General features: G+C 42.9%; 1 pseudogene across 1 annotated transcript; it reads right to left on the bottom strand.

Annotated features, from left to right (window-relative positions):
* Window positions 1-360: 360 nt before the first annotated feature.
* Window positions 361-8,358, bottom strand: LOC308552405 (FMR1-interacting protein NUFIP2 pseudogene; annotated as a pseudogene). Its single transcript has 3 exons — window positions 8,291-8,358; window positions 1,520-3,542; window positions 361-408 (listed from the first exon to the last, which is right to left on the bottom strand). The product of its transcript is annotated as an FMR1-interacting protein NUFIP2 pseudogene (transcript).
* Between the last annotated feature and the right edge of the window lie 5,936 nt (window positions 8,359-14,294).

The following is a 14,294-nucleotide window of genomic DNA, read 5'->3' as shown; positions in this document are numbered from 1 at the left end:
TAACTGGCTTTCTCCCACCTTCATGGAATCTTCCTTATGTTCCCTCCTTAATTCCAAATGTATAAAAGAGACTGCAAACGGTCATTTTTGGAATCATTTTTTCTTAGTCTGTTCAGATCTTGCTTCCAGGTATATACTCTGTTCGGCTCAAATAAATTTTTATGAAAGTTCTCTAGAGGTTTGGGCATTCTGACATTAACACTAACATTGTAAAAATGTGGTTTACTGACAACAAGAGAAATTATTTTTTAAGTTTTAAAAAAATTTATTTAAAAAAAACAACGACCCAAAAACACAGACTTCTTTCACTTCTGTATGTCTTCTGTTGCATTTTCCAGTTTGCTCAATGCTTTAAAAAGCTCAAGGATGCCTCTGCTTTCGATCGTCCGTGGGCCTGAAGCATCCTGGCTTTTGGCGAACAGGAAGAAAACTCAGAAAAAATCAGAATAGGAGCAAGGCAGACTAAATGCAGGGCATGCCTGTAAACATGTTATACATTTGAAAATTACAATATCAGTAAAAGTGATACAGTTTACAAGTGAAATAAAACTATCTGGATTGGCCACCCCAACTTTCTGAACATGGACTGATACAATAAGTTATTTTTTATATATATATTTAACCGAAGCCAAGTGAACTATGTACCACCAACCATTCCAGAAGTCAATGCCCTCCCCTCTCTCAACCCCACAAAAAATAAAAGGAAAGAAAGAAAATATTTTCCCAACACCCCACAGAGACTGCTTAACTCCTGGCAAGACATGCATATCATGTTTGCTAAAAAAATACACCCCTGCAAACTTCGAGGCATATATCCAGCATTCTCTCAGGGCTCAAAGTGTAACCAAAGGATCAAGGGAGGAGTGGCGGGTGGTGGTGTGATATTCAGTCATTCTGGGTTCCCTGTGATCAGTGCATCACTTTAGTCATAGAACAAGATGTGGAGATCTCAATCTCTTTAGTGGACTTGCCTTTCCAGTGGGTCATTTGTTGCCCAACTTGATGACAGCAGGAACTTTAGAAACGTGCTTGTTAACAAGTTCGTATTCATTAATCACTTGCTGTCACACTTAAAAACAAAAACTAACAAACAAAAACAACAACTGTTCAGTATTGGAGATTAAATAACCATGAGTAGTCTCTTGAAATAAATTTGATTTCTTAAGAAGTCTACTTACTTCCAGGTGCCTTTAAAAAAAATAACCATATACATGTATATACAGACACATATATATTATACATATATAATATGTGGTGGGGCAAAAGTAGGTATACAGTTGTTTGTATAGAAAATGATACCATAATTAATAAATAATAATATAAGAATAAATTCTGTTTCACATACAATTGTATACCTGCTTTTGTCCCACCCTGTATATAAGGCTCTCTCTCTCTAAAACTATATATACACACATAATCCTGTGATTCTACTTAGAGTTCCTAAGCCAAGTTGAAGATCCAAGAGCATAGAAGCCCATGTCCCCTGTGAACAGCGACTCTCATGCTTCCAGAAGGTTACAAATGGCAGCCTGGTCCTTCCCTGATCTGGACTATCTGTGGCTTCATTATAAGTGATTATCTTTTAGGGAATCTTGCTTCTGCCAATTCCAAAGAGATTCCATTTCTTCAGTGTGATATACAATAGCAGCCCTCAGGGCAAAAGAACTGCAGCTATCATTCCTGTTCAGGCCCCTTTGGTATCTCTGTTCTTTGGCAGAACATGACAAAGTGTTCGTAGGGCCAGAGGACCTTGATTTCCTATCTTGTAGTCCTTTGAGAGAAACACTAAAGCACCATGACTATGGGTGTCTGCTCTTTGAAGGTGACCTATAGACTGGCTCCGAGGATAAGGCTCTGCGTAGCCCCAGATTTTAGAATGCCACCCGGAACTTGAGCACTAGTCCATTTCTCCAGCTCCTAAGCCTTGGGAAACACAGGATGCTCAGTCCCTGGGGGTATCGCTTCAGCACCCTGTGAAACCAAAGTGGCAGGATATTCCCCTTGAAATGTCACCTCCATCACTGTATGATCTGATGACTTCCCAGTAACAGTCTAGGGCCAGCACTGGGCTCATTTGTAAATGATAAACCCCACTGATCTGGGAGCCCCGGGTTTTGCTTTTCTGTCTAAGAGGGTAAACCTACGTGTGCATATTTGAAGGGTGCTAGACTTAGTTTGTTCAACAGCTGCGGAAGTCAGCCTCCTGTCCTGGAGAACTGAATCAGTCCCAGAAGAGATGGGAGTCGGCGTATCAGCAGCGGTCGTTGGCAGAGCTGACCCTCTGGAGAATACACCCTTGCACCTGTCCCTGCTAAAACAGGCCCATAAGAAACAGATCTCATCGCTGACACAGGGACCTGGGTAACCGACTTGCAGACGGGGCCTGAGTTTCCCCGGTAGATGACTAAGGGGATCAAGATGGTGCACAGAAGAGCTCTGTCAGTTTTGTTGAGGTTTTCCTTAGCTTTACTTGCCTAACTTTTTTCTAGCACTTCTATTATCCACTGGGAGAGCTCGGCGTGGTTTGAATAGGGTCCACGAATCTTCTCGGGAGACAGCAGCAGACGCATGCTTTGCTTTGGGCAACCACCAAGCTGCTGCTCAGGCCAGGTTTAACGTCCAAGCTTTTCCGCAGCAGGGTTTCCTCGACTTGTTCCTCCAGGCCCCGGTGGGCTTCGAACCACCTGCTCGACTTCCCTTTTGTTCAGTGTAGTCAGGTTTGCAAGTTTCAAGTCTCCGTTTTAATGTCAGGACACTGGTCTCTTGTTGCATTATTTTATCCTGCACCGAATTAAGGTTTTCACAGCCCTTAGCACTATCACGCCTCGCGTTCCTTTTGTTAGGAGTGGTACATCCGCTCTCAGATCCACTACCATCATCATCTGCTCCTTTGCCCATATAACCATTAGAAATCGAGCCAGAATTATTTGTTATAATACCATTGGGAATTGCTACACTATTACTCTTACCTACACATTGGTTCTCTCCAGATTTATTTTCCTAAGACTTCCCATGCTTTTTGTCCATACTGTTTTTCTGAATGAAATTCCTGGTTTTAATTCCCACTTTCCCAAAGGTGCTGGCTTTTACAGTCTGCCTCAGGCCAGTGTCTACATCTTGTTGGCTGCTGTTGAGGACTCTGGTAGTGTTGGTAGCTTCATCAGAACCCAGGCTCTTTAAGGATATTTCTTTCTCCAGCATTACCATTCAGCTCACCACAGCCTGTTTTCCTCTTCGGTGTGTCCTGGCGCTGCTGGAGGGTGTGTTTCTGCTCATATTTCAGTGGCTTTGGCTGGGCCTTGGGCTGCCCTTGGCTCCATGCTGCGGAAACTGGTGAGGCTGCCTGTGGTGGTGGTGGTGATGGTGATTGTGGTTGTAGAAATCACACTGGTGGTGGTGCAGCAGCAGCTCCTGCTGGGCCTCAGTGCTGGGGCTGGGGCTGGTTGGGCTTTTCCTCCATGGAAAGTGGCTGGTTCTTCCTGGCGAAGGAGGCGGCCTGCTGCACCGTCAGGAACTGGACAAGAGAAATTGCTGTCTCTACACTGAAAAGTCAAATTTGAAATTTGACTATTTAATGGTAACATTGCAGTAATAATGAAATAATCCTTGATAATAGTCCAGGTTTATTTTTGTAAGCCCACAAGTTTATAGCCTTTGATGAGTTCAATCTTTGATATTTGGCTTCAACGTCAACTGGACATTGATTTTTAAAAATTAATAAGCTTTATTTTTTTAGAGTAATTTTATGTCCACAGAAAAAGCACAAAGACTTCCCATATACCCCCCCCCCAACATATTTACAACCTCCCTGACTATCAACATTCCCCACCACAGTGCATTTGTTAACTGCATTAACATGTCCTTATCACCCAAGTCCATAGTTTACATTAGGGTTCGCTCTCGGGGGTGTGCATTCTGTGGGTTTGAAGAAATGAACAATGACACATGTAGTTTCGGAGTATCTTTACTGCCCTAAAAATTCCTCTGTGCCCTTTCTACTCATTCTTCCCTCCCCGCTAGTCCCTGGCAACCACTGGCAAAACTATGGAGTTGGTAAAAAGATCAGTAGTTGGATATTGATTTTTAACACTCAGCTATTTGCACTCAGACAAAAGAAACAGTCAATGCATCCGTAGTCCCAGAGAACACCCCTACTTAAGCCGAGTCTACACAGTTCTAAAGGACTGGTCTATGGGGAAACTGAGGGGGGGTGGGGGTGAGTGAAGGATAATGAAGGCAAGGGTCAAAGGGCAACCAAAATAGCTGAAGAAACTGTGAGCTCAAGAGCTTATGATAACGTTAGCCTTGCAGCTCATCCTACACGGAGCCCCTCTTCCTTCTCAAGGAAGGGACATCTGCCTTTCTCGTTTGAGACCGATGCCCTCTTTGGGACGAGCATTTTGGCACCTCACCTTGTCTCCACTCCTGTTCTAAGTTCTTTTGTCCAGAGGCCTTGGTTCCTCCAGGACTGGGGTCTTACCTTGTCCCCTAAGACTTGAAGGGCCCCAAAGACTGCCCTTGAAACCCTGAGCTTGTGGCTACAGCCTCATTGTCCACTGTCCGGTTCTCTGACAAGAGCTTTCCATCTCCCAGAACCCAACCCTGTGTCTCTCCCGCGCATGTCCCCTCCTGAGCAGAGCCCCAGGATGAGCCGGTTCTGCTCCTGGCGTGGCACATGCTGAAACCCTGTAACAACGGCACAGCTGCCCTACTGTTAAGTATAGAAATGTGCTTGTCCAGAGCTTTAAGACAGAATGAGTCAGAATTCAAGAAATCTTTGGGATAAAGAGGTAAAGGGAGAAAAACGTATCATTAGTACAGGCATTTAAAAAAATAGCTCTTGCCCGGCCAGGTGTGGCTCAGCGGTTGAGCATCGACCTAGGATTCAGGCGATCGGGGTTCAATTCCTGGTCAGGGCACATGTCCTGTTGAGGGCTTGATCAATGACTCTCTCATCATTGATGTTTCTGTCTCTCTCTCCCTCTCCTTTCCTCTCTCTGAAATCAATATATTTTTTTAAAAAAATAGCTCTTGTACCAAGCCACCTAATGCCCGGCCTTGAACTGATACTGATTATATCAGTACGTAGGGAGTGGGGACACTGGCAGGACTTGCATCAGGCAGCTGGGGGAGGGCAGGCGGGCCGCTCACTACAACAATCTCTTACTTCACCTTGATTATATGCCTAGAACAGTGGAGCAGATGCTCAAGAAAATTTGCCATAAACAAATTGGAAATCCTATGTCTACCTTTTCAAAGCAGGTTTGTGAATATTTGACTTTAAACTTTACAATGCTTATGTTTTTCTAATTTAAATTTTTTATTCTGAAAAAACTCTCACACCAGAAAACTTACAAGAATAGCACAATGAACTCCATATACCCTGCATGAGTCTAGCCAGTTTTACACATTTGTTTTCTTGCTCTCACCCTCTCCTCTCTCTCTCCTTTCTCTCATAAGAACGAAGATATTCTCTTACCTAGCTAAGTACAATGAATCAAAGTCAGGGGATTTCATAATAATGCCATTTTATTATCTAATCAAATATCCAGTAATATCCTTTATTGCAATTTTTTTTTTTCTGATCCAGGACCTAATCCAGGCCTGCACTTTGCATTTAGCTGCCATGTCGTTTTGGAGAGCACAGGCCATTCGTTTTGTACATTGTTCTTCCATTTTCCCTTTGACTGTTTTCTCATGATTACAGTTCGCTTTCCCCTTGATTAGAATTGGGTTGTTCATTTTGGGCAGGATTTCTACATTGATGATATTGGATCATTCTTAGTGCATTGCATCAGGGGGCCCGTGATGCTGGTTCCTCCCATTATTGGTGATCACTCAGTGAAGGTGATACCTTCTAGGTCTCCACTGCAAAGTTCCCTTTTTGCTCTTTGCAATTAATAAATGAATTGTGGGATATACTTTGACATATGTAATTGCCGGTTACCCATTGTAAGTAGGGTTCTCTGGAGAAACAAACACACAAACAAGTATATATGTAGATATATAGATACAGCTCTACAGATAGAGAAATGTTGTGATTGACTGATTTACTTTAAGAGATTGGCTCACACAATGTAGAGTCCGTCAACTCCAAAGTCTGTGGGGCAGGCTGGAGGCTGAATTTTTTTTAATCCTTACCTGAAAATATGTTCACTGATTTTTTTTTAGAGAGAGGGGAGGGGGAGAGGGAGAGAGAAACATGGATGGGTTGTCTCCTGTACGCACCCCAACTGGGGATCAAACTTGCAACCTAGGCATGTGCCCTGACTGGGAATTGAACCTATAACCTTTCAGTGCATGGGACAACACTCCAACCAACTGAGCCACCCAGCCACGGCTGGAGGCAGAATTTTTGCCTCCTTGGGGGACCTCAATCTTTTTCTCTAAGACCTTCAACTGGTTGGATGAGGCCAACCCACATTATAGAGTGTAATCTACTTTACTCAAAGCCTACTGATTTAAATATTAATCTCATCTAAAAAAAATACCTTCACCATGACAATTTGACAGGTGTTTCACCAAATATTTGGCCCAGCCAAGTTGATACATAAAATTAACACATTCCTCAGACTTCCATCCAATGGCTTTAGCACTCACTGATCATTTTGCCTTTAGTCAGTCATTACTAACTAACCATTTAGTGATGGTTAAAAATGGCAATGTTCTAACTCTAGCATTCCTTCCATATTTATTAGCTCTTTAAAAAAATCAGAAAATTGCAGATAAGCTAAGTTTTCCTCCAACTGTTTCCCAGAGGTATGGTATATATCACTACTTTGATGTGTACAGTTCCACATAGTTTTATTTTTTTTAAGTGTTTAAATCTTTGCTTCATTTAGAGCTTATTCTGAGTACATGGTGCCATATGGTGCCAACTTAATTTTTTCCCAGATAACTACCCTATCTTCCTAACAGCTTTCGTTGCAAAGTCCCTGTTTTTTAAAAAAATTTTAAACCTCACACAAGGATGTTTTTATTGATTTTCAGAGAGCGAGGAAGGGAGAGAGAGAGGGAGAAACATCAATGTGAGAGAGGAACATCGATCAGCTGCCTCTCGGATGCACCCCGACCAGGGATTGAACCCAAAATCATTTGGTGTCCAGTGACTCTCTCAGATGATGCAGCCACTGAGCCACCCAGCCTTGCTAAAAAGTCCGTGTATAATTGGTAGCAATTATAATTACATTATTATAGCTATTTCTTTTGTGTAACAGTGATCTTTCATCTCCTTTTGTCAGGAAAAAAATCTCAACTCTAAGCACTTCAATATGTACAAGTCTGTATGGTGAGGAAGCTTGGGAGAATTCTTAAAATAGGAAAATATGATTTATTGGACACCGATCTAATGTGATTCATTAATTTGATTCTATGATTGCAATAGTCTATAAATAAAATCTTCTCCCTCAAATGTATCTTTTAATTAAAAAGCATTTTGCATTCCTCGTGGAGGTCACTACTCCATCATTTTTACAGTTAAGTGAGAATGAAAGCCCTGCTTATTCAGGAAAGTGATCGTAATGGATGGTTTTGTTCTGAATCAGAACTATTATGATAATTTTGAGTCCTCCATCCTTGGAAACAGTTGGTTCATAGATTAAAACTGATAGGAGACAGCAATCTTAAGAGTTTTTAGCTGCCACTTGGTTATTTGCTCTGTTCTAAGGCATATTTTTCAATTCTCATTGTTTCACTTGGATATTAAAAGTCTTGCCTTTTGTGCTATAATAAAGTATCTGAATGATTTCCATGATAATATGCTACTTTTTTTTTTTTTTTTTTAAAGCCTAAATCTAAAATGCAAAGGGAATTCTGGGTTGTTAAGAACAAGCATAGCAATCTTCTCTGGAAGCCAGAACAAAACTCAGGCAAGGCCTGCGTGGACATTTGGAGCACCCAGGTTGGATGTGAGGCATGGTCTCCAAGCCCAACCCCATCCTGCAAATTCTTAAGGCTCCTTAAGATCCATTCTAATGGGGGAAACCAAGAAGCTAGTTTAACATCAGCTGGTTAGTGCGGATAAGAAAACCTGATTAACACATTTCTCTGGAAGAAACATGTTTTATGAGGGGTTATGGAGATGAGCAGGAGCAAGGCTCTAACATCAAAGCCGGCCCTGATGAGAGCTCTGGTTTGAATACTCTCTTCGTATCAGTATCCCTGCCCACTCTTGGCAGTTTAGAATACCAGAAACTGCTATAATCTGGAGTTCTTTGTAAGTTGATACATTGAAATGTGGCCAAGGTCCTGTCTTGTCATGTTAATTGGTTCTCTCTCCCAGGCTCCTTACCTTTCAGAAAAATCATCCATTGTATTGACTGGTTCTCTCAGAAGGTTGTAGTTGAAACCACATTCCATTTTTTTCAGGTATAGTTTCCAGAGGCCCTTCAAGGCCCAGTCTTCATCATCTCCACTCTGCTCTCTGCCCCAGGAGGCTGGTCTGTCAGAACTGCATCAACAGGCTTCCTTGCTCTGGCTTCTGGTTGGGTTCAGCCAATGGAAGCGGGAGGAGAGGGAGGTCAGGGACCTTAGTCTCTTCTAGGTTGCCTTGGGTGAGTTGCACACCTCTATCAGGGGCCGCAGTCTAGCTGTTCTCTCCAGGTTTCGGGAACAGCTCCCTCCCTTTGCCCCCTATCACACTGGTAAGGTCTTTACTAGACCAAGGTGCTTATCCTCAGGACCAGGCTCACCCACACTTTTGCTTATGGTTCCTATAGACTCCTTATTTCCCAGTTTGAGTGTGCCATCTGTCTTCTGCTGGGGCCTGTGTTAGTTTCCAGCTGTAACAAATCACCACAAACTGGGTGGCTTAAGACAGAAGAACTGGAGTCTAGAAGCTCTCTATCAAGGTGCCAGCTTCTACAGGGTCATGTTCCCCCTGAAGGCTCTTAGTGGACATTCTGTCCAGAAATTTCTCTTAGCTTCTGGTGTTGCCAGCCAGCCTTGGCATTCCTTGGCTTGCAGCTGCATCACTCCAGTCTCCGCCTTCCTCATCACATGGCACTCTCTACAATGTGTCTCTGTGTCTCTTCTCTTCTTACAAGAACACCTACCATATTGGATTAAGAGCCCACTCTACTCCAGTGTAACCTCATCTTAATTATATCTTCAAAGACCCTATTTCCAAATAAGGTCACATTCACAAGTGCCAGGTGTTGGGACAGCCCAAATTTTTTTGTTAATCTCACCTGAGGATATTTTTTCCATTGATTTTTAGAGAGTGGAAGAGAGATGGGGGGACAGAGAGAGAGAAACATCAGTGTGAGAGAGACACATTGACTGGTTGCCTCCCACATGCGCCCAGACTGGGTATGAGGATTGAACCTGCAACTCAGGTATGTGCCCTTGACTGGGAATCGAACCCGTGACCCTTTGGCACATGGGTAAATGCTCTAACCATGTAGCAACATGGTCTGGGGTAGGGATGCACAATTTTTTTTGGTGGTGGTGGGTGATACAATTCAGTCACAACAGGGCCTGACCAATGTAGTGTCTTAAGGGGGCCTTTCTCTCCCTTCAGGTTCTCATGCCCTAAATCTCCCTCCACTGGTCCTTCTTCCTGCCTCTCCTTCTTTAAGTTGCTTTCCTACTTGATTTCCCAATTACTTCAATGTTGCCCTGAAAACTCTAGTTTTAAGGCATTCATTTATTTTGTCCTGTCCTGGTCTTCTGACCTGAGCCAATTGTCCAGGGCATTCTCTGTTAACAGTATTAGCACAGATGTGGCCAGCATGTGATGTACACGATTCGAATGAAGGGGAGGAATTTTGTTTGATGAATATGGTAAGTCTCCTTTCTTCTTGTCTCTTGTGGCAACATAAGAAACGTCCAAACCTGTAGAGAGTTTTTATTTGAGCCAAACTGACGACACCTGCTGGGAAGCAAAATCTCAATGGATTGAGAAAATGCTCTGGAGAATGGCAGTTTTTCAGTTTATTTCATACATTACAATCAAAGGAGGTGGTGCAAGGAGGGTTATATGAAACTCATTGGTGGTAGATTAAGGGGTTAGGAGAAAGCAAAGCGGGGGATTTTCTGAGATAGGCTAAAGAGTAAAATGAAGAGACCACTCCTTCTTTTACATTGGTGGGTACAGGATAGTAAATGAACATTTACAGCACATAGAGCTGGTATGTGGGGAACAAGACAACCACGAGGGGTCCTGTGGTCTCCTGCTCTGGGGGGAGATTGTCCCCTGAAGGGTCTGGAAAAAAGGGGAGTACTCTGACATTCCAAAGGCATGTTGTAGTACATGCAAAAAGGCAATAGACAGGCTGACTTAGCATAAAGATTGACCTTTGTCAAGGAAGATACTGGCCTAGGATGTGACTACCCGCCATGACTCACTTTTAGTTAAGAAGTTTTTTTATTTAAAAAATATATATTGATTTGAGAGAGAGAAGGGAAGGGAGAAAAAGAGAGAGAGATTTGTTGCTCCATTTATCTATGCATTCATTGGTTGATTCCTGTGTGTGTCCTGACTGGGGATCAAACCCACGACCTTGGCATATCGAGACAAAGCTCTAACCAACTGACCTACCCTGCCAGGGTAGTTAAGAAGATTTAATTTGAGGCCATCCTATGAGGTTACTTTAGGTCTCTGAGTGTGTAAGGCCGCCATGCAGGCCTTCCCTGAGCTTGTCAGGGTCAGTATATGGCCCTTATTGTCCACATTGTCATGCGCACACACATGAAGTGTGACTCAGGAAGCACTGCTACTGGCATAGCCTTCCTACGACCAGGAGGGGACCTGGTGTTAGATGAGACAAGAATAATGTGGATGGAGGAAAACTGAAAGAAAATGAAAAGCCTGAAACAAATGGGTGGTTGATGACAGTGTAGAACAGCTGGGTCAACCTACCCTGGAGGCTGTCTCACCTTTGGACTTTCAATTATGTAACCTAAACAAATGTCCATGTCACTTAAATTGGCCTAGGTTGGGGTTTCTCTTACTTGCAGCCAAAGACAAGAAGTACACCACCAGGATTTTTCCTGTTTCTAAATGACTAAGCAGACAGAAAAAAATTACTACTAGCAAATGGAAAAAAATTAAAAACAAATCAGAAAACAGCTATCCTGGATGCAAGGTGGCCAGATCAGAATTTGAGGCTGCCTGGTTCTCAGTCAGGATTTTGATGGGGCTCAAGTCCCCTCTTTCTGCATCCCTGGGTTTTTAGCTCCACCCGGTCTGTCCTCAGTGGATGCCACACTCCGGCTTATGGCTTGAAGCCCCAGTGGAAGGAGAGCGGGTAGTGAGCAGGACTGGGCAGACTGCTCTGGGTTTGGGAAGAACAGGTTTGAGAACCACACCTGGAGGGAAAGGCAGCTTTTCCAAGCAGTTGAACGAACTGTTGGAAAGAGTAGAGACAGAAAGCATGTTTAACATGAAGGAGGCTGCACTGGCGCTTCTGGAGAGAGATGAGACTAAAACAAACATTTACATTTGCTCCCTTCTTAAGCTCAGTAAATGACAGCAAAGATGGTAAAATATATTCTTTTAAATGTATAAGCCCACAAGAAATGGAGAGAAGACAATATTGACAATTTTGGAAGCCAAAAAAAAGCAGTGGTAAGTAACTTAGATGATCAGAAAGCTGGATCAAAGGCTTGTTTTATAGGCAAGCTATAAACCAAGTCAGACTGCACGCACACACACACACACACACACACACACACACACACACACACACACACACACGCATATGTGCACATGCACACACATCTCAGGATCAGCTGCACCAGTACCTTAGGAATTTGATCCTTAAAGTCTCCCCTCCTCCTGCACAGTTGAGAGCTTTTCCTGCTCCACCACCTCAGTGGTAGTTCAGTCTCTAGAGAGGGTAAAACCAAGGGTCCTTGGCTCAGGAGTCAGCTGGCACAAATAGGGACAGGGCACTAGATGGCAAACAAGGTGTAAATGAAGGTGTATACCCTGAATGCTAAGCTCCTCCTCCTCCCCCACCCGGAGCTCAGGACAGTCCTATTTTCACCCTCCTGTCTGGATTAGCTGAAGGGGAAAAAATCTAAAAATGCCACCTTCTGGGTTTCTGCAATAAAATGGCTCATCCTGATTCCCTGTAGTGAAGATCATGGGCACAGAGATTCCAATCAGCTTTTTAGATCCCTCCTCTTAAGTATGAGCAGACAACCAAGAATCACAGGACATAGGAGAAAATACACTATTTGAAAAACAGACTAAGAAATGAGCAGGTCAGAAAAATAGCAACTTGGAGGGAACAGAGACTATACAGAGGAAGGCCCCTCAAACACCCATAGGGATAGTCCAAAAGTTAGACTAGAAGATGCTGTCATCAGGGAATGGAAGCTGTGTACTATCGCAAATAACAATTCAGAATAAAAAAGACTCTGGATTAAAGACATGATAGTAGATATTTTAAAAATACATTAGCGAGTTTGGAAAATAAATTGAAATTTCAAGAGAAATGAAAAGACAAAAAATAAGAGAAAGGATAAGAAAATTAGAGGGCTGGTCAAGGAGGAATAGCATCTAAATAACAGGAGTTCTAGAGAGAACAGGAAATGGAGGAGAGAGAATTTTTTTTAATTCATAAAAATGGCCCAGACTCAAAGGATGTCAATTCCCAGATCAAAAAGACCCACTGAGCATTCAGCAAAGTAGACAAAATGGACCCAAACTAACACCCATCACCATAAAATTTCAAATTACTAGAAGCCAAAAAATGATCCACAAGCTTCTAGAGACAAAAAGAAGTTTTCATACAAAAATTGGATAATCAGAATGGTTTGGGCTTTTCAATAGTGACATTGAAAGCTAAAAGATGATGGCTTTCAACTGGAATGCTAAACCCAGCCAAATGTCAATCAAATGCAAAGGTAGAACGAAAGCATTTTCACACATGCACGACCCTAGAGAAAATTTACCTCCCATGTTCCATTTCTCAGGAAGATATTACAGAAAAGTGCCCAACAACAACAAAAGGATTAAATAAAAAAAGAAGGTGGCATAGGATACACAATACAGGAGGTGAAAAAGGAGAGAAGTAAAGAAAACTCCAAGATTATTTTAAAAGGATCTTTCTGGCTTTTAGAAGGATCCAGATGAAACTTCCTTAAAATGGTGAAATGACTTCTCCTGAACTCCCAGCCTTTAAAAACCCTCAAAATGACAGTCCCAGCATGTTCTCTCCCTCCCAGGAGTACACTCACTTTTCCCTTCCCCCTCTCCTTCCCCCACAGGCCCGAAGCTCCTAAACCCTAAGGGACCCCAGGAGACTTGCAGCCAGGAGGTAATGGGCAGTGGCAGCTCACGGGGGCTAACCCCCTGACCCTGTCCCCAAGGCCCCTTTTCTCTGACTTCTTAGTGAGCCAAAGCAGCCCAGCCTAGGCTCATTGCCCCACCTAGTCCCTCTCCTGTTGCTTCTTCTACCCCAGGCCCTTCCTTGTTTCACTGTCCCCAGCTTTAATAAATGTCCTCTAAAAATAAATAAATAAATAATAAAATGATGAAATGGCTAGAACATTTAGTGTATGTGATCATATTGAGAGATCTACTAAACCAAGGGGGATTTGGAGGTTGAATTAGTAAAAATAAGTAGAAAGTAAGCAAAATTTTAAAAGAATGCTTAACTCCAGGGAAACCAACTACGGTATTGTGCAGAGAAGAAAAAAACTACTCGTAGTACACTATCTGGCTTATGCGAAAATAAAAGTTAATACTGGGAAACCAACAATAGTTATAGAAGAATGCTGTTTTGAGATAAACAATCAGGTGAAACAATTCAAAGTGTTCCCCAGGGAGAGGGAATTAGGCGGGGAGGCGAAAATGGAGGATTGCCCTTTTTCAAAACAGGTCTTGTAGAGATCTTTGCCTTTTTAGGTTTTGCATATACTGATTTGATTAAAAACTAATTAAAAAATATGCTACGTTAATACAGAGTATTCAAAAAGGTGGTTTGGGTTGGACAAACGTTTTGATTCAGGTGGGTGTGGAGAGATTTCAGGCACCCAAAGCTCTAGCGAGAAGCTGACTGGGTGCCTTGCCTCCATCCAGCCTGTGAAAATAAGCCTGAGGTAGCAGGCGAGCAGCCACTCCGCATACAGTCTTGCCCAGCTGTTGGGGAAACGTGATCTGCAAGCCTAGAGCACCGCCATGGACCCTGCTTCTGCCCTCACTAGGTACCCTGGCGGGGAACAAACGGGCCAGCATAGTGCTCTTTCCCGTCTCCGCCGCCAAACCACAGTGTTTACGGCCCACCGTTCTTTGTTTTTGTTTTTAAATTGCCAGGAGGTAGAAATTTCAAAGACCAGTCAAA

The sequence above is a fragment of the Miniopterus schreibersii genome (assembly GCF_964146895.1).
Source record: "Miniopterus schreibersii genome assembly, chromosome: 2".
In the NCBI taxonomy this organism is placed as follows: Eukaryota; Metazoa; Chordata; class Mammalia; order Chiroptera; family Miniopteridae; genus Miniopterus; species Miniopterus schreibersii.
Note: the sequence above shows the minus strand (reverse complement) of the source record. Positions and strands in the feature narration are given on the sequence as shown.